Consider the following 17,743-nt stretch of genomic DNA (forward strand, 5'->3'; position numbering starts at 1 on the left):
GGGAAATGATTCCATAATTCACTCGACGTTTGTCCCCATACACCATAAACGAATCTTTTGCAGGCAGGTTTACTTTAACTATCTTCTTCTTGCATAAAATTTCGGCATCATTGGCGCTGAGCCAATCCATTCCCAACACGATGTCGAAACCGTTAAGTTCGATAGGTAATAATTCTTCGTGAAACTTATTCCCATTAAGGTCGATTAAGATGTTTTTCATACGATGGTTAACAGGTACAAACTTGCCACTAGCAACTTCGACTAATAAAGCATCATCTAGTCTATCAACAGGCAAAGCTAGTTTTCTACCAAATTCATGCGATATAAAGGAGTAGTTGGCTCCAGAATCAAATAAAATTTGGGCAGGCAATGTGTTTACAAGAAAGGTACCTGAAGCGACATCAGCTTCATCTTTAGCAGCTTCCAGTTTCATCTGGAATGCACTCGCCTTCGGCTTTGGTGGAATGTTGGGCTTAGCTGCCTTCTTCTTCTTCGGATAGTCTTGTAAACTGTGCCCCTCTTCATTACAACCAAAACACATCCTTTTGTTGTTCGGACATTCATTGGCAAAATGTCCAACCTTCCCACACTTGTAGCAGGTTACATCCTCGCTACATTTCCCAAAGTGCTTTTTCTTATACTTATCACACCACTTCGCTTCGCCTCCCTTTCCTCCAAACTTTTTCGAATCAGATTTTGAAAATTTGCTTTTCTTACCAGAACTAGATGTTCCCTCAAACTTTCTCTTCTCACCAACCTCAACCTTGTTGGTGGTTCTCCCCTTAATCATGTTCTCAACAGACTTGGCAGCCCAGATAGCTGCCTCTAGAGTATGTGCCTGACGTACTGGCACCTCGTACTCCCATGGGAGTCCCTTTGCATACCGGTCCACCTTTGTCAGCTCATCTGGAACGATACGTAAGGCAAACTCCATCTTATCGGTGAAGTTATTGATGTTTTCATCAATTGACATGCTGCCTTTCGTCAATGTCAGAAACTTTTTCTCTAGTTCCAATAGATTTTGAGCCGATCAGAACTTGCGCTTGAACTGCACTAGGAACTCTGCCCATGTCAATTGCAGTGGCTCATTTGGGCTCAAAGTCTTCCCTAGATTATTCCACCAACGAACGGCTCCACCTCGGAATTGACGCACTGCATAGATGGTCTGCAACTTGCCTCTGCAGCCACAAGTCATGAAGGCTAACTCCATTTCAGAGATCCAATCCATCACTCCTATCGAATCCTCCTTTCCATTGAAGGTCGATGGTTTGCAAGTTAGAAAGTCTTTGTACTTGCATCCCATTCCATCATTCCTTCCATCATGGTTGTCTCGCCTAACTATCGGTGGGTTGGCTTGACCAACTGGTCCACTGAAGTTTCCACCTTCCGAGTGCCCTTCATTTAATTCAGGTTCTTTGACACGAATTGACAGTTCTTCACGATTCTGTTGAAGCAACCGTCTAGTTTCATCCATCTGACGATCCAACATCGTTTAAATCATCATTTGCACACCAGCCATGGTTATTGGCTCAGGTGCTGCTGCTACGATAGGTCTTTGTTCAATCACTGGTGGTTGATTCCTGTTTTCATCAGCATTTCCAATTCCACTTCTTGTTCTCACCATTTTTGATCTACACACCGAATAAGGTGAAATTAGATCCTCATTCACGATAGATATTCAAATCATCCTTATCACTCCGAAACATTTATATGCTAGTTCTAATATCGTAGACGTGCACTTAGAATCCTACGCACATAAAGTTTCTAGATCCGGTCGGCAACAGACCATATATCCGAAAAAATAATATCATATATGGAAACATATAACATTTAGCACATACAACATTTTAGGCAACTTTCCTAAAATAAACTAGTGCTCGTGTCTAAAATATAACAGACACACATCTCAAAATTCCACTTAGCATTCTAAGTTTAAGTCTAGAAATCCTACAAATTCCTAGTTCGCTTAAACTAATGCTCTGATACCAACTGTGACATCCCCAAAATCTCAGCCAGAAAAGACCGATTTTCATTTATGCTTTTAAAATAATTTCAGAGTAAATCCTTTTGATTTGAAAGAGTTGCGGAATTTGTTCCAAAAAAGAAAAACATGATAAAAAATTGTTTACCAAAGCATTTTATAAAAGAAATGTATTTTCATTATATAATCAAAACTCAGGGTGTCATGTTCTGATACAAACCAATAAGCATAAACGATATCATTACAAGTCATTCAACAAATATATACATGTACAGACTTGTAAACAAAACAACTTGATGGTTCATCCATCTTATGCCCTTGCGCCACTTCCTGTAATACAAATAAAACTGAGTGGGTCAGGCTTGGGAGCCTGGTGAGCATATAGGGTTTTCAACCCACAATAAATAATTAAATTAATTATTATCAACCAACAATAACCCAGTTACCCATTCCCGTTATTCTCACTTTATGTCCCTAAAATAACTAACACAAGGGACCTAATCTAAGAATATTTTCATCGGGGTGACAACACATGCTGCGGGGGTTCCTCAGCAATATAAGTCAAATAAGGCAACCATGAGGGGGATGGAATACAGCGAATGAACACCCAAGTTCATTAACACCTACAGGTTATGAGCCTGCTAGCGTTCCACTGGACTGTCTAGAAAAGTTCGTGGTCGTCATCTAAATTCCGCTAGATGACTGGATCAAAACAACAACGAGGCCTATCATTTGTTTATTACACACCAACTATCTACCCATGTTCTACCCAACATATTAGTAGATAAAAACATACATTTTTATACATACTTTCAAACCTGTATAGCATGCTTGATCAATACATTTTCCATATAACAGATGAGGCACACACACATAACATGTATTTCATATAGAAATAATTAGATCTATAGGATAGAAGAAAGTGAATATACATTCACACACATAACAACAAAATATACACATAACACGTATCTCGTATAAAATACTTCATAATTATACGTTAGGAGAAAGTAACAACACACTCACACATATAAACAACAATATACTTAATACACTCAAACCATACTTGTATTATTATTGCGTTTATGAAAGGTAGTATACACTCACTTGATCAGAAGATGATCGGACAGCACTACGACTTGCAAAAGTAGTAATCCTCAGCAGATCTGGAAGATCTCTACAAAAATCAAACTTCTCGCGGCCAGAGCTTCGGCTCGGAAACCTCACTTCTCGGGATCTTCGGGATCTCGGGACTTGCTTCGGGACTCGGGAATATTACCGGGGCTTCGGGGTATTTCTGGCACGCAAAACGGGAGAGAGAATGGAGAAAAATAGCAAAGAAGTCGGCTGCCCTCGCATCCTATTTATAGGAGGCTGATGCCTCGCAGTACGTGGGGCGTACTGCCTCCGAAACGTCACTACATGCGTCATCCGAAGTCCTCGAGTGCGAGTGTCGACACTCTTCGCTGTACGCGGGGCGTGCTCGAGTACGCGGGGTATACTCCGGATGAGCCCGGTGACTCGCCTTCGGATAAGTCCGGATTTAATAATTAAATTTAATTATTAATTATTTAATAAACTTCGTAAATTCATATCTTTCTTCATACGAACTCCGTTTTCGACGTTCTTTATATCCACGCGAAGGTGAGACTACGCTCTACAACTTTCGTTTAGACTCCGTTGGCTAATTTTGATTTATTTTTATTATTTATTGTTAATAGGCCGGGACAGAAAATTTCGTTATAAATTCATAACTTCTTCGTTTGACGTCCGTTCTCGCCTAACTTTTTATCGCTTTGATACTAACAACGAGATATTCGATTCTCTTTTAGATCACTAAGGCTAACTATTGCTCTAACGTAAATTTCACTTTTTACATCATTCAGCGTTGCTGGTTCTGTCGCGAAACTTCGACAGGTCATAACTTCCTCGTTATAACTCGGATTTCGGCATTCTTTATATCTTTGGAAACCTTGTTTCAACCACTACAACATTATCTAAAGATATCAAGTTTATTTTACACTTAAATTTTGATGCTTATTTTTATTCTTAATTAATCAAACCACATAATTAAGCAATTAAGCATAAAACACATAATACTTAAATAATACACTTCTATTATTTCAAAACGGGTTACAAAGGTTAACCTAGACTATTTACATTGCTAAAAAATGGCAAGCCCAGAAACACAGGCGTTACACAACTCATAGTCAACAACTCGTATATCTTGGTTTGAAGACTTATATGATATTATTGTCTCACGATCACTCGAGATAAATTCCATGAAGTGATACAGGTGAGAATGGGTTTAATCCAATACTCAAACCTTATGAGTACTAATGAATGTTGCAGCAAATTTTGCTATGTCTAATACACTTTAGACAATTTACAATAAAAATTCATGACAGTCTTGCCTCAATACCTACTTCCAAAGTATGATCGACTGTGGACAGTTTGAATAATATAATTATTCTGGAAGTCATAACAAGCAAAATGAAACAATAGTAAATGATTGATACAAGATAGTAACATTACTTATAAATAAAAAAACAATTTATTTAATCATCAAATGTTAATTACATTTCAACTATTACAAGTTTCTAAAACTCTGTTTAATCATTAAAACTAATAACGTCCTTCAGCCCGTTGCACCTCGCATGTTGTAAGTGCGTAACCCTACTTAACCCCTTCGTGAGGTCATCTGCTGGGTTCTCCTATGACGATACCCTCATTGCTACGGGGAGTCCTTTTACTATTCGATGTCTAATGAAGTGATATTTACTTTCAATGTGTCTGGATCTGCCATGATCCCTTGGTTCCTTGGCTAAGGCAACCACAGTCTCACTGTCATAGAAAATATCCATAGGCTCCTTTGTAGCTAGTGTAACTCCAATGTCTCCGATGAAGTTCTTCAGCCATATTCCCTCCTTCGTCGTTTTTCTTGCTGCTATGTACTCTGATTCGCATGTTGAATCAGCTATCGTCTCCTGCTTGGAACTTTTCCAAGTTATTGCTCCTCCATTTACTGTAAATACCCAACCCGAATAAGAGTGTAAATTATCTATGTCGGTCTGAAAGACGGCATCACTATATCCCGTTACTCTCAAGTCATCACTCCTACTGAGGGTAAGGACCCAGTCCTTAGTCATTCATAGGTACTTGAGAATGTTCTTTACCGCAGTCCAGTGAGCCTTACTAGGATTCCCTTGATATCTACTGACCATGTTTAAAGCAAAGGCCACATCAGGACGAGTGCAAGTCATAACATACATGATCGAACCAACTGCGGAAACATAATGTACTCAATTCATCTTAGCTATCTCAGCCTCTGTACTGGGACTCTGAGTTTTACTTAGTTTGGTATTGCCTTGGATGGGTAAGTCACCTTTCTTGGAATCCATCATGTTGAACCTTTTTAACACCTTTTCCAAGTAGGTACTTTCACTAAGTGCAATTAGTCTTTTACTTCTATCTCTCGATATCCTTATCCCTAGAATATAGGCAGCTTCTCCGAGGTCCTTTCTAGCGAAACACTTCCCAAGCAGGACTTTGATGGGTATTATACAAAAGAACATTCCTATGTGCTCATACAAAAACCTTAAATTCTTGGATCTAGGGTAATTGGGTTTGATTGCTTGATTGTTTAAACATAATAATTATATTATTGTGGGTTGAAAACCCTATGTACTCACCAGGTTTCCCAACCTGACCCACTAAGTTTATTTATATCACAGGTGTTGATACGAAGTCACTTTACACTGAGAGATTTAAAGAGATGTAGATCACTAGTGTAAATAAATTTAAGTTCTGTTTATGCTTATGTTTTTGTATTAACGATGACATTCCAAACGTTTTGAAATGAATAAAATACGTTTCTTCGAAAATGTTTTAATAACGTATTTATCATGTTTTTCTGGGAACAAATTCCGCAACATTTTTATTAAAAGAAGTACTCTGATTTTTATAAAGCATAAACAAAATCGGTCTTTTCTGACCGTGAAAATGGGGATGTCACAACCGACATCCCCATTTTCACGGCCAGAAAAGACCGATTTTGTTTATACTTTGTTTGAAAATCAGAGTAACATTTTAAATAAAAGTGTTACGGAATTTGTCCCAAAACAAAATATGATAAAGATTTATCAAAAGCATTTCCAAGGAAATGTATTTCATTAAAAGACTTGGGATGTCATGTTCGATACAGATCAAAAGCATAAACAGTACAATATAAGCCTTACTACATTATTTTGTATCGACATGCCTATATCCGTAATCCCACATCCAGAACATCACATCTATGCTCACGCGCCACTACCTGTAATACAAGAAACTGAGTGGGTCAGGCTGGGGAGCCTGGTGAGCACATAGGGTTTTCAACCCACAATAAATAAGTTTATTAATTTCATTAATCAATAATAACCCGATTACCCATTCCCGTTATCCTCACTTTACGTCCCTAAACACCTATCATAAGGGACCTATCCTAAGGATCATCATCGGGATGGACACTATTGCTAAGAGGATTCCTCAGTAATAAATGTCCTTAAGGCAACCATTTGGGGGATGGAGTACATCGGTGAACACATCATTCACAACACCTACAGGTTGCAAGCCTGCTAGTGTTCCACTGGACTGTCTAGAAGAGTTCGTGGTCGTCATCCATACTCTGCTAGATGACAGAATCAACAACATCAACATCGAGTCCTCTTATCATTTTATTACACATCACCTATTACATCTACCCATGTTTTACCCCAACATTTTCGTAGATATAAAATACATATACATTTTAAATTATTGAAAACATGTATAAAAACGTTCATCCAACATAGATAGCAAGTATTCAGATAATATGAACACATAGCACGTAATTTATATAAAATACTTCATATCTATGTGTAAGCTGAAAGTAACTATGCACTCACCTGAAAGGTGGTGACTCAGTACTCGGACAGCGCTTCGATACTCTCAAAACAGTTTTCCTTCGATAAACCTAGTACCAATACCACTAGGGTTTAGTCTAACGATAACCGCAACAAATTAATAGTCTGACTATTATTATCAGTATTATATAAGCGTTAATAACATTCAATATAACTCATAATAATAGCCCAAATAATTATTTTAAGGACCTAATAACATTACTATAATTATTTGAAAGTTATATTAAAAATTGCGTAAGCGTAGCTCACTTACAGTGGATTTTAAAGAAAACCGGAATTTTATTTGGAGTAGCGTTTCAAAACCGAAATACCCTTTTTCTCAGGACTCCGGGAGCCTCGGGGCTTCCTTAGGGTGCTAGGGGATCACCTAGGCTTAGGGGAGGGTTAAAACCCTTAGAGGGAGAAAGAAACTAGAGAGAGAATGAGAAATGGTGTGAAAAATGCGGAGACCCTCACCCCTTTTTATACCCTGCGAGGCCTCGGACTACGCTGGGCGTAATCCTTAGCTACGCGGGGCGTAACTTCGGATAAGCATGCCACCTCGGTTCCAACTGTCTTGCACACCGGTCGGATAGGAAGCGAAGGTACGTTAGGCATACTAATCTCGGACGCAGGGCGTAATACGAGGCTACGTGTCATCATCCGAAGCGAGACTGTGCTTAGCAACTGACGGCTGAGATTTGGCCACGTCAGCAACTTCGAAATCAGCTTCGCAAATTCAAGTGCAAACTTTAAAAATTCGTAACTTTCGCGTACGAGCTCCGTTTTTCGACGTTTTTATATCCACGTGAAGGTGGGAACATACTCTACAACTTTCGTTTAGACTCCGTCGGCTAATTTTGACACGATTTTAAATTTTATATTATTAATAGGCCGGGACAGGATTGGTCCGTTAAATCCTCATAACTTCTTCATCCGACGTCCGTTTTCTCCCATATTTTTCTCATTATGCTACTCTTAATGAGATCTTCGATTCTCATTTAGGTTGTGTTGGCTAAAAGTCGCTCGATCTAATATTTGAATTTCGGGCTGTATACTGCTAATCCAAAACTTCGAAAAATCATAACTTCCTCATACGAAGTTAGATTTGAGCGTTCTTTTTATCGACGCTCTTAGTTTAACATACACTACGACTTTCATTTAGATCGCTAAAGCTAAATCTCGCTCTATCGTAAATTCACTATTTACGCTTCCCAATATCGTGCCAGTTCTGTCGCGAAACTTCGACGGTCATAACTTCTTTGTTATAACTCGGATTTCGGCGTTCTTTGTAACCCCTGAATCCTTGTTTTGACCACTACAACTTTATATAAAGATACCGGACTTATCTCACACTTTAATTTTGATGCTTATTTTTATTCGTTATTAATTATACATTTATAATTAAATAATAAGCACATAAATACACATAATTCACATAACACTCAAATATTTCATCTTTATTACTTTAAAAAGAGTTACAATTGTGGACTTAGACTATTACATTGTCAAAAATGCTTAGCACTGAAACCCGGACGTTACACGGCGTATGCCCCACAGTACTCCCCCTCAGTCATCCTCTTCCTCACAATATTTAACCTCCTCCAATTCCTACAAACCGTCTTTGACGCTGTCCGAAAATACTTGAAACCCAAACCCTCAAAACTCACTCTCGTTTTTTGAGAAAAAGACGACATGTCCCCAAACCAGATGTTCGATGCCACCGAAGTCTTCCTTTGTTCCAAAGTCAACATCGATTCCAAATGTCTCATGTGATTGTTCAATATTATTTCTTCTTCAATTTATATATTTTGATTTCGAACCTTATTAAATATGTTATCTTTCCTTGATTCTAGGATAACTAAAAACTTGAAAGACGACGAAATCAATGTCAAGTTTGCAAAATCGGAGACGATAGAAGATTCGTTTGAGGGAATCTCAGTTGCATGGAAGTATGTCATTGTGCCGCCTAAGGAAAAGACTAACGGCGGTCAAACCCCGGAAAAAAAAATTCATCAAGTTGAAATTCGAGAAAGAATACAAAGAGAAAATAATAAATTCCTACTTGCCATTGATCATTAAAAAAGCTAAGGAACTTGAAAACAAGAAAAAATTCGTAAAGCTTCATAACCTACAAGGCTACTGCAACGGTTATGATAAGAAGCGATCAGTAAATCTCGATCATCCATCAACCTTTGATACATTAGCTATGGATCCGATTATGAAAAAGAACATCATTGACGATTTGGATTTGTTTTTAAAAAGGAAGGATTTTTACAAGAAAGTAGGGAAGGCGTGGAAGAGAGGTTATCTACTGTATGGTCCGCCGGGAACTGGTAAATCGAGTTTGATTGCTGCCATGGCGAATTACCTGAAGTTTGATATATATGATCTACAGTTGAATAATGTTGTGAGTGATTCTTGTTTGAAGAAAATGATGTTAAACACATCGAATCGATCCATTATTGTGATCGAAGATATTGATTGTAGCAAACAAACGCATGATCGGAAGAGAACAAGCTCTTCCTCCTGCACATCTCCTGTTCAACCTAAACGTTTTTCCCAGGTTTGTTTATTTAACTTCCTTTTTGCTACTTTACCCCTGGATCGGAATTAGGATGATTTTGTTTCTTTTCTTGTTGTGTAGTTTTCTTTATCGGGACTTTTAAACTTCATAGATGGGTTATGGTCATGTTGTGGGGATGAACGTATCATAATCTTTACAACGAACCAAAAAAGAAGACACGATCCAACATTGCTTCGACCAGGAAGGATGGATGTGCACATTCACATGTCGTATTTGACCATTGATGGGTTCAAAACACTAGCGGCTAACTATCTCAACATTCTTGACCACCATTGGAGATTTACTGAGATCGAAGATTTACTCAGTGGCACCAAGGTTACACCCGTGGAGGTGGCGGAGGAACTCATGAAATCTGATGATCAAGAGGTTGTGTTGGAAGGAGTTGTCAAGTTTTTGCAACGGAAGAAGACAGAAGAGGATGCAGCGAAGGAGCGAATTAATAAGGGTAAAGATGCGCAGTTCTTGAAGTTGAAGAAAAGAAGAAAAAAAATTGATGCAGAGAAGGAAAAAATTGAATCGAGTGGATAGTATCGAAAACAATTTTATTTTGCTAAATTTAATCATCAATCAGAGGTTGGTTAACATGTTAGAAACAAATATATTTCTAGTTATCGGTATTATGCTATGGGGTAGTTTTGATCATGAGGAACCTTAGTTATGCGTGTGTCCTATCTTTTAATCCAAAAAGAAGAAAAAAGAAAGAAACATTGTCAAAAAATCTAACTTTTGTTGGTTTGGTTGTTGGAAAACAACCAAAACCTTTGGTCCTTAATATTGTCGGTAAAGATAATGATAATGATGGAACTAATTAAAGAAAAGTTCATATTGGTAATGTTGTTTGACACACTTTTTTTGAGTTGTTCGACGCACAACATTTCGTTGACGTTACACAGGGAGAGGGGTGGGTTGATCCACGTTGCGTCAGGGAAGAGGTTCATCCGATATATGTGTGAGAGAGGTGAGAGAACTATTTGATGACGGTTGCTTTATCGGAAACTTCTGGTTTTTGTTTAGAGATCCTTAAGAATAAGGGAAACTTTTAGATTATGGTCACATATATTGATGGAGGAACATTGTGCAAAAATGAATTTTAGATGAACAATTTTTGCATAGTATGATTCTCTAGGTCATTGTGATCTTTAACAATAGTAAGGGGACATTTTTTTGGTATGATTCTTTTGGAATTAAAAACTGAAATCAAGAGGAAAACGTATTCAGTTTATCAAATGAATGGAACTAGATTTCCATAATAACAATTTGATTCTTTAATTAAAAGATTTCAAATTCTTCCATCCTTCAACAAGATTCTAAATTCAATTTCTTATCTTTTGTTTTAAATTAAATTACAACTGCCCTCCTATTATATATGCGTGAAATCAAAAAAAGAAATCAACTCTTTGATTTTCATATCTTCTACGAACTACGATTACATTCTCATTGATTATATATTAGGTTACAACCCATGGAAATTATGGGTAAAAAATTTTGAAAACATTTAGAATTATTATTAAGAATTTTTGTTTTAGGTATTTTCTCCATTAATAGTTGGTGAAGCTACTTAAAATAACATTAGGAAGACTTTATGTATGGAAGATATAAAGAAATTAAGTTAATTTACATCATTTGTGTATATGAGTGGTTATCCGTTGAAATACCAATCATACATTCTGTTAGATACAAATATTGGTGATTCAAATGATATGTTCAAGAAGATTCAACTAATAACTAAGAACCTCAATAATGTGTTTTATATGAGATTAAATTATGTTCTCTTGTTAACTTGAACTCCGGAATAGGATATAAAGCTTGACAGTAAAATGGAAAAATCTTACCATTATTGTTTATGAATTATAGTTTTTCTTTATTTGGTGATACGTATGAATTGCTTCTAAAGTAAAAATATACTTATTAATCATATTTGTAATGTATAAGGGTGTTGATGTTGATGTTGATGTTTGTTTGTATTTTTTTGTTTTATTATTATTATTATTATTATTATTATTATTATTATTTTGCCGAAATCACATATGAGGCATATGATTTGATACAAATGATTGCATACACATTCTGTATATAGAGTATTGTATACCAAATATATTCATTGTGCATTAAATATTTCCGTGAAGTAAATAGGAAATAAATATGGAATCATATTCTGAAAAATAAGATGAAGGCATTATAGTTAATTCATAATAATCAAAAGATGGATCTAGAGAGATGATATGTGTACAAAAGGTTTCATTTATTAGATAGGTGGATTTGAACAAATAGTTTCCAAAAAATCAACATTTTGCTCTCTTTTTTTTGTTCTTAATTTTCCTTATTTTTATATTTCTAAATGAAGTTAGACACATTAATGTATATAAATATCTTTCATAACGGGTTTAGGAGTAACCACCAAGTTACTCCCAACACCTCATTTAGAACTTTTCAAGTATATGTTTTAATTTTTAAATATGATTTTATATAATGATGTTTCAGATTCTTTTTATTTTATTAAACAAAACACGAAAAGACATGATTTCATAAAAAATTAGAAGATGCAATATTTTATTAGTAATACATTTATAATATAGAAACATGGTTCTACGGTTCATATTATTTGCATGATCGAACTGATAATAGATCGAATAAATTGTTAAAATAATGTATAATATTTTTGTATGATTAATTAAGTATAGTAGATTATTATTTAAATAAATTAAGTTGCGTTACCAAAATTAGTTGGAAGCTATTAGTTAATATATTAGTTAATAGCACTTGATAACTTGAAGCAGAAAGTTATAGATTTTATTAATATGTGTTCGATAAAATAACTGAAAGTTATTGAAAAATTGAAATACATACTATACATAGAGACATTTGTTAAAAATTATATTTTTAAATGTGATCTAATAAAGTTGTTATATTAGGCTACAACATTTTATTAGATGCTAAAACCAATTTTTATATTCGAGTTATTTTTTAAAATTATAAAATTTGTAACTCTCAAAAAACTAGTTTCCAAACAAACAAATAAAATGATTTTTTTTTTTAAACTCGCATGTTTTTGTCTCAATTACAACATCATGTTTATAAGATAGAAGTAAGAACCACGAGAGGTATGTTTATAAGATAGGAGTATAAACTAGGGGTGTGCACCAAACTGCACAAACCGCATAAACCGCCCGCACCGCACCACACCGCACCGCATAACGCGGTTTAAAACAAATGCGGCGCGGTTTGCGGATTGTAATTTGGTCAAACCGCACTACGCGGTGCGGTTTGCGGTTTTTAATTACAACACCGCGGTTCAAACCGCACCGCACTATATATATATATATATATATATATATATATATATATATATATATATATATATATATATATATATATATATATATATATATATATATATATATAACCAATTTAGTATAAAATAATTAAAGAACATAACTAATTTAGTCATACATACGAAAAAATGGAACTTTTGTTTAAGTGAATTTGATAGGACTTCCTTTAATAAATTAGATATTGTTGCTAATTCTTTATATGTTTTTCTTTATTTTAATTATACGTTCGAACATGTACAATATATTGTTTAGAACGTATATAGAGTATATGTTTGTTATTCGTCTTCTAATCTTAGGTAAAAACATATACAATATATTGTTTAGAATATATTGTTTACAATAACTTAATATTTATATACTCATACTTAAATTTGAAAAGTTGCCTACCAAACCGCACCAAAACCGCCCACACCGCACCAAACCGCACCGCACCGCATAACGCGGTTTGAAACCTTTGTGGTGCGGTTTGCGGTTTCCAATAATTTCAAACTACACGTGCGGTACGGTTTGTGGTTTTACCTCCAAACCGCACCAAACCGCACCGCGAACACCCCTAGTATAAACCATGAGGGGCATGTTTATAAGGTAATCATGTTTTTTTTTTCTTAAATATTTGACCATTGAACTTGCTTAATATGTTCAAAATAGGGTAATAAGACTGATAATTAACGACAGTATTACCTTATTATAAACAAGTTAGTCAAGTTTACTAGTTAAATGTGTACGAAAAAACATGGATACCTAAATATGGACACAATCAAAGTTCATAAACATGGATACCTAAATATGGACACAATCAAAGTTCATTACCTGTTTTGATAATATTAGGTTCTTTATGTTAAATCCAAACAATCCTAAGACCCATTGATGTGACATGAAAGTTGGTTGTCCGGTGTTTGTGTACAAATAGATGGTCAGATCTTGGGCCAACTTTGTTTAGGCCCAGTTAGTTAGGGTTTAGGTTGTATACGCTTAAGGACGTCGTATATGTTTTAAAGACCTAGCAGAACAGTCTAGCCCAGACTAGCCGGGCCTGAACCGGGTTGGGCCAAGCCTAACGTAATTGTTTATGGACTGTTGTATTACCGTAACGTATTCATAATAGGGTAATATTACCGTAATTATCAATTATATTACTCCATTTTAAACATATCAAACAAGTTCAATGGTTAAAAATGAACGGAAAAAACATGGTTACCCAAAACTATCGAGTGGGTTTCCACATCAAATGTGTAAAATAAAAATTAAAATCTAGAAAAAAGTTAGAATAATGTGTGAATTCAATTTAAGGAATAGATATCAAGAAGAGTGTTTTTGATGAGGGTAGTTTCCAAAGGATATTAAACGCAAGCTACATTTTTGTTAAGTCGATGGAGAAAAAAATAACAAATGAATTAACGTTTCAGTTCTCATTTTATAAAAACTGATGATATTTTGTATAGATACACATTACTTTTTTTAACTAATCATCATTAAATGGCGTCCCAAATATTCCGGAAGATTAGCAACTATCCGCATATAAGATCTTTCTAGTTTCTACCCTCTTCTAATGAAATTCCTAGCTAGGAAAACAGACAGTAATGGCGGAACAGAGGCTTCGTGGTCTAAGTTTTCCGGCGATGGCGACACCGTTATCGCTTCTGTTAGCGTATGCCCCACAATACGCCCCCTCAGTCATGCTCTTGCTCACAATGTACAACCTCGTCCCAACACAACTCCTAAAATACGTCGTCAACGCCGTCCGATTCTACTGGAAACCTAAATCCTCAAAACTCACTCTCCTCTTCGACCAGAGAGACGGCGTTTCTCCAAACCAGATGTTCGATGCCGCCGAAGCCTTCCTCTGTACCAGAATGAAACCAGATTCCAACTGTCTCAGGTGATTGTCAAATCTTTAACTCTTGTTTTATAGATTTTAATTTAAACCCTAAAAATCTTATTGTAGAATAACCAAAACTGTCAAAGAAGATCACATCAATGCTAAGTTTGCAAAATGGGAGGCGATACAAGATTCGTTTGAGGGAATCTCACTTGCATGGAAGTACGTCATCGTGCCACCACAAGAAAGGTCTAACGGCGGTGAAACACCGGAGAAGAAATACATCGAACTGAAATTTGACAAAGAATATAAAGACAAAATAATAAATTCTTACTTGCCATGGATACTTCAAAAAGCTAAAGAAATTGAAAACCAGAAGAATGTCGTGAAGCTCCATAACCTACAATTCGAACGCAGCGGTTATAATAGAACAGAAAAGGAATCGGTAAGACTGGACCATCCATCAACGTTTGATACATTAGCTATGGATCCAACGATGAAAAAGATGATAATGGAGGATTTGGATTTGTTTTTAAGGAGAAAGGATTTTTACAGGAAAGTAGGGAAGGCGTGGAAGAGAGGGTATCTACTGTATGGTCCACCGGGGACTGGGAAATCAAGTTTGATTGCTGCCATGGCGAATTATCTGAAGTTTGATATTTATGATTTACAGTTGAACAGTGTTGGGAGTGATTCGAGTTTGAAGAAACTGATGTTAAGCACATCTAATCGTTCCATTATTGTGATCGAAGATATTGATTGTAGCATACAAGTGCATGATCGGAAGGGAACTATTCCTTCCAAATATATCCACGATAAACCTAAACATTCTCCCCAGGTTTGTTTCTTTAATCTTCTTGCTACTGATCGCTATTGTTCTGCATGATGATTGGAATTCGGAATGGGGTAAATATTGTTTTTTTTTTTTCGTTGGTTTTTGTAGTTTTCTTTATCGGGGCTTTTAAACTTCATAGATGGGTTATGGTCATGTTGTGGTGATGAACGTATCATAATCTTTACAACGAACCACAAAGAAAGACTCGATCCTGCATTGCTTCGACCAGGAAGGATGGATGTGCACGTTCATATGTCGTATTTAACCATTGATGGGTTCAAAACTCTAGCTGCTAACTATCTCAATATTCATGACACCCATTTGAGGTTTACTGAAATCGAAGAGTTAATCAATGTCATAAATGTTACACCAGCGGAGGTGGCGGAGGAACTCATGAAGTCCGACGATAAGGAGATTGTGTTGGAGGGAGTTGTGAGCTTTTTGAAACGGAAGAAGATGGAGGAGGATACAGCTAAAGAGCAAAGTGATGGTGGTAATGATGAAGTTCCTGATGCGAAAAAGGCAAAACTTATCTCATAATTTGAAACAATTATTTTTTGATAACTCTAATGGTTAGCTAGATTTAACTAGACTTTGATATTAGTAATGGTTGATTAACATTTTGAAAACTAATATAATAGTCATTATGTTCAAACTGAGAGTTTTCTGGTATGTTGTGTAGATAATTTTTGTTTTGTTATACCATCTAGTCATCAACAACTTAATGTTAAACGTTGTATCTGAAGTCGGCTGTAACACGTCAATCAAACACATCAGGTTGGATCGAAAATGTCTAGTAGTTTATGTAAACATGTTCTTGGGCTGTTGGTCATGTATATTTGGAAAGGTATAGGCCACTGGCATCGCTATAGGTGCATGTGGCGACATGTCGTCGCCATAGCCTATGTCGCCACAACTTTGTGACTATAGACCTCTTTTGTTGTCATCATATGTGTCGTCTCGTCTGCTGTGACATTTAATCTGACATAATTTGTTTTTTTAAGTCTATGTGACGGTAACTTTGGGTTGACATCTTACATGTTAAAAATTCATTCTAATGGAGTAATAAGAACACAAAATATTTTAGTAACGTATTTAATATAATTAAAAGATAACTTCTTTAATGGTCGTTATGTTATTTTATGAATTAACCCTGTAAATTTAATAAAAAAACACTAAAATTATCATACACACTCAATTCAATTCTAATAAAAATTTCATAGGAGTTGTTTACCAAAACATTTAAAATATCCTAGGAAATTGATTAAAAGTTTCATACAATTTAACCATATATATGTTATCTAATTTGATCATCTCGGCTAGCACTTCGCACATCATCACACCCTTAAGTGAAACGACGTGGCCACAGTGTTTTAAAAACTTGATGAAAAAATTAAACTTTGTTTTGTTGCAACGATGTATGGTCGCCATATCATTTCTAAAGTGTAGCTATTTTTGCTTTTGCTCACGTCTAATTTGTTGTGACGACATGTCATTGTCGCAACATTATACAAGTTGGGTTTGCCCACTTGGCTAACCCTAAGAAGAGAAGAAAAATATATAATTATTTGTTGTTTCAATAAAAAAAACAGCACCCCCTCCTTACTTCTTTAACTAATTAACAAAAAAAAAAAAAAAAAAATTTTGTGGTTTTGTCACATCTTTTTAGAAAGGCAACCAGTTTTTTTTGCCCATCTAACTTCTTGCGGTGACATGCCATCGTTGTGGCTTAAGAGGTAAAACTTCTTTGGTCAACTTTTTGTCGATGACATGTCGGTGATATATGTAAGTATATAGAGGTGACATGTGTTGTCTTTTTAGGTCTCTTCGCTATATAGGTGGTGTCTTTTTTATTTATCTTCTCCTATAAGGCCGAGGGGTACCTTCGAAGGGAGTGAAAGAGACCACGTCATTATTTTAACCATTCCACAACCAATCCACTAGGTTGTGGAAATGGTGTTCACTAGTGAAGAGGTGATGAAGAAGACAAATTGTACAGAGAGATAAACACAAACAAATGTTCCACCAATCACAACCCTTGTCTTCTTTCGTAGCCGTTACCATGCCACAAGACACCCATCTATCATTGGGACGGTGTTCACGTGTGCCTTTTTATGCCACATAGGACATCACACGTAGGGTGATGCCCCATACTGGAAGGCCTAATGTATTATTTACTTGGTTAATATGTAACTATTATCTGTTTTGTTGATTGTTCTTGTCTGTTTCTCTACTGCTCTCATCACCGAGCCTTAAGAACTGCAACA

The 17,743-nt window shown here is 35.8% G+C and overlaps 2 pseudogenes; both read left to right on the plus strand.

Annotated features, from left to right (window-relative positions):
* Positions 1-8,736: 8,736 nt before the first annotated feature.
* Positions 8,737-10,018, plus strand: LOC145035699 (AAA-ATPase At5g17730-like; annotated as a pseudogene).
* Positions 10,019-14,402: 4,384 nt separating this feature from the next.
* LOC145035700 (AAA-ATPase At3g50940 pseudogene) lies at positions 14,403-16,016 on the plus strand (annotated as a pseudogene).
* Positions 16,017-17,743: the final 1,727 nt, after the last annotated feature.

Source organism: Lactuca saligna, chromosome 3, assembly GCF_052625555.1.
Source record: "Lactuca saligna cultivar CGN05327 chromosome 3, ASM5262555v1, whole genome shotgun sequence".
In the NCBI taxonomy this organism is placed as follows: domain Eukaryota; kingdom Viridiplantae; phylum Streptophyta; class Magnoliopsida; order Asterales; family Asteraceae; genus Lactuca; species Lactuca saligna.